We start from the raw sequence: 3,831 nt of genomic DNA on the forward strand, positions 1-3,831 counted from the left end.
TGGTTGTTGACATTCTGTGAAGACCAGGAAGCTAAAGATAAACATCTTTCCTATTACCCCTTCAATGCCATGCTGTAAACGCTTGCTCCGGCACAAATTATAAACTGCAGTGCAGATTTATGGTGTGACAATGACAATAACAGCTTCAGAGGAGAATAATGACTTCACATCAGGAAGCTCAGGCTTGCTTGTACCCTGAACTTTACAAACATACTCTGAAGAGGTACTGCTTGGAATGACAAAAATAGGTTGTTTTGAAGTCCTTTGAGTATCATGCAGCACATTATGTCTGGGAGTACAATTATAAAGGCATCACAAGCAGATATGATGAAAAATCCATAAAATGGTGGTGTGGTTATAGAACCAGTCCCCGTTTTAAAAATGTGTGCGCGGATGATTTCCCAGAACTGGAGGAAACAAAACAGCAAACCCAGCATTTTACTATCTATTTAGCCTGCCCTCCCACTAAACCGTAGACATGTAACTAACCTCCTCCATTTGCTCTCCACACATCCTCAGAATTGGGCTTGTTATAAACTAGACAGGCATTTTGCCCATGTGCATTCAAAGCACCATATTCAAACTCCTCTTTTCCTGTTGAAATTGAGAATGTCAAGTCTCATTATAGGACATGAGTTGAACAGTATAATTCAATTGGCAGTCTGTAGAATGGTAATGTATCCGCTTCCTCCCCTCTGAGAATTCCTAAGGCGAGGAGCTGGTCCGTAAATGCTTCAGACTGGGGTTGACACAGACATAGCAGCACCGGTTTGTGTTTGCTTTTTCAAGTTTCTCTCCTTGTGAATGTTCTAGAAGGATGTGAAACCAACAGGGGGCAACTTGATTTCAGAGACCAAGGGATGAAACTGGAGCATTTGGTGGGTCGCTGTGAGATACAGGAAGCTGGACTAGATGGGCCTATGGCCTGATCCAGTGGGGCTGTTCTTATGTTCTTATGTAAAGTTTTCTTCCTTTAGAGTAGTGGTTCCCAAATTGTGGGTCCAGGACCCACCAGTGAGCTGTGATCCAATTTTTGGTAGTGTGAAACTGACGGGGCAAATTAGGCTATGTGCTTCAAGGGTTAAACAAGCTGCTACTAGGGGAGGGAGCACTGCTGCTCAATCTCCTGTATAGTCATACCCCTTGGCATTTATAAATTAGGCAGCAGCCTCTAGGGCAGTGGTTCTCAAATATTTTAGCACTGGAACCCACTTTTTAGAATGACAATCTGTCGGGACCCATGAAAATGATGTCACTAACCCATAGGTGGTCACCCATAGGTGGTCAAAGGGCTTACAGAGGGGTAAGGGAAACTATTTTCCCCTGCCTCTCCTGAGCCTCCTGATCGGCAACCCCCACCACCACAGCATGCAGCACAGCCTGTTTTGGTGTGGCTGCATACCAAGGTGGGGGAAAGGATAGGAGTTAACCCTTCCCCAATCTGTTATTCATAGAATTGCTGCCCAGTCCTATCCACATACTGCATTCTGCAGCTCAGGGCACATTCTGGTGGCGTGAGAGCTGGGCCACTGTTGCATACAATTGCAACAGTGAGCAGTGCAGCACATATAGGACTATTATTATTATTATTATTATTATTATTATTATTATTGTTATTATTGTTATTATTATTATTAACATAATTTATATACTGCTTTTTAGACTATGCTGTTAATGTAATATAACCAAGGAGTCAAATAGGTCTAGTTCAAATCTCAAGAGGTGTGGATATGTCTGTTCCCCCCCCCCAATAGAAACAACTTTACAAATTGCAAATCATTTTGTGACAAACCTAAATAAAGTTGGACAAACTCTTGTTACTTAATTTTAATGCAAGTGTTAAATAGTACGTTTCCAAATTTTTTTTAAAAAAAGCTTAATTGTTTTTTAAACATTGAGTCCAATCATATCTATTATTGGGAATTGAGGAAAAAAAAATTGGGGGAGCAAATTAGAATTTTAGCAAACAAGTTTGAACCTGGAATGTGTGTTTGTAAATCCATCCCCCAACACTCATTTCAACTCAGTTTTAATCTCTCTCTCTCTCTCTCTCTCTCTCTCTCTCTCTCTCTCTCTCTCTCTGTGTGTGTGTGTGTGTGTGTGCATGTATGTACATACATACACACAGGCTATATAATATGATGCATGTATAAGTGAAACCATTCTCTTAGGAGAAACATTTCAGTTACATTTAGCTCTGTGCAAATACATTTGTAAATAAGTTTCACTTGTTAAAACCCCACCATATGAGAAACACAGCTGGAGGAACTTAAAATAGTAACAATATCCCACAGAGAATCCTCATTTACATCAGTTCATCCTTCTCTTGTGTGATAAAGGTAGCTACCAGTCTCTGCAAAAGGTATTAAATAGCTGGGGAAGGTTCAAAGCAAATGTTTGTATTTATCATCATACCTTTTTTTTTTTTTTAAAGAGTCCCTTTAGCTAAATCCTCATGATGGTTTATGCAAAGCATTGGTTGTTATACTAATGCATGAGCTGAAAATCTCAAAGCAAATTCTGATCAAGCTAATTCACAGTGGTTCCAAACTTAGTGGTGTTTGGAAATGTAACTAGCGCTCTTAAGGATGAACAAGCGAATGTACCATTTGCATAGGAACAAATGGGCTAAAAGTTAAATAAAGTTTCAATCTCTTTACTTTGATGAGAGAGTCAGACAAGGTTTAATTCTTACAATAAAATCAATGGGAGTTTTTATTTATTGCTTATTACCATCATTGGATTGATCGTAAAGACAACTGTGTGAATAGTAATGCTAATTAAATTAGATCAATTTAATTATTTAATTATTAATTAAATAATTAAATAATTATTATATAATTAAACTATTTAATTATTAATTAATTGTAAGATTTGATTAATTAAAGCAATACTAAAAACCTTAAACATAAAAATGATTAAGACAGACAGACCCCAGGATCACACAAAACTATTTACATCTCATTTAAAACACCAGTCCATAATGTCAGTCAGTCTTCCTAACTAAAAAGCTTTTGAAGCTCCTGCAAGATCTGGGTTCAAAACCCTGTTTAGCCATGAAGCTTTCTGGATGACCTTAGACCAGTCACCATCAATAGTCCCTCTAAGAGGTCTGTGCTGCTGTGTAGACCCCTTCGCTTGCTGTGTGGCAGCTCGTTAGCACTTCTAGACACGCTGCAATGTGTCATTGCCTGACTTCCAGGAATACTGAGCTCTGTGCAGAGCTAGGCTTTGGTGGGCGTTGAGCTGTGCAGCCACGCAGTCTTAAAGAGACAGCTTAAAGAGAACGGTGATCACCATCTCTCAACCCAACCTACTTGACAGGATTGTTGTGAGGGCAATAGGAGGGAGGGATCCAGGAACACTAACCTGAGCTCCTCAGAGGAAGGACAATATAAAAATGTGAAAAATAAATAATACCAGCAGCAACTGTTACCCTGCACATGCCTGATCTTGTCTGATCTCGGAAGCTAAGCAGGGTCAGGCCTGGTTAGTACTTGGATGGGAGACCACCTGGGAATACCGGGTGCTGTAGGCTTATACCATAGTCTTTCGAGACTGAAGGTTGCCAACCAAATAATATCAAATTACTGTATGATGATGTCATGCAGAGAGCAAGTATGATCAGGGAGTTCACTGCAATTCAGTCTTGATTTTACTGTTACATGCTTAACATTATTGTTTAACATTAATGTTGCTTAACATTATCTACAACTTGTTTCTTATTTCTAAATTATTACATAACATGGATTATACTTTTTAAATGGACCATAGATCTATCAAACTTATTCTAGAGCAGAGCCTGGAGGTTTCATTCACCTCCACCATAAA

The 3,831-nt window shown here is 39.2% G+C and overlaps 1 pseudogene; it reads left to right on the top strand.

Moving 5' to 3' along the window:
- Positions 1-3,418: 3,418 nt before the first annotated feature.
- On the top strand, positions 3,419-3,538 carry LOC136638093 (5S ribosomal RNA; annotated as a pseudogene).
- The last annotated feature ends 293 nt before the right edge of the window (positions 3,539-3,831 follow it).

This window comes from Tiliqua scincoides, chromosome 1, assembly GCF_035046505.1.
Source record: "Tiliqua scincoides isolate rTilSci1 chromosome 1, rTilSci1.hap2, whole genome shotgun sequence".
In the NCBI taxonomy this organism is placed as follows: domain Eukaryota; kingdom Metazoa; phylum Chordata; class Lepidosauria; order Squamata; family Scincidae; genus Tiliqua; species Tiliqua scincoides.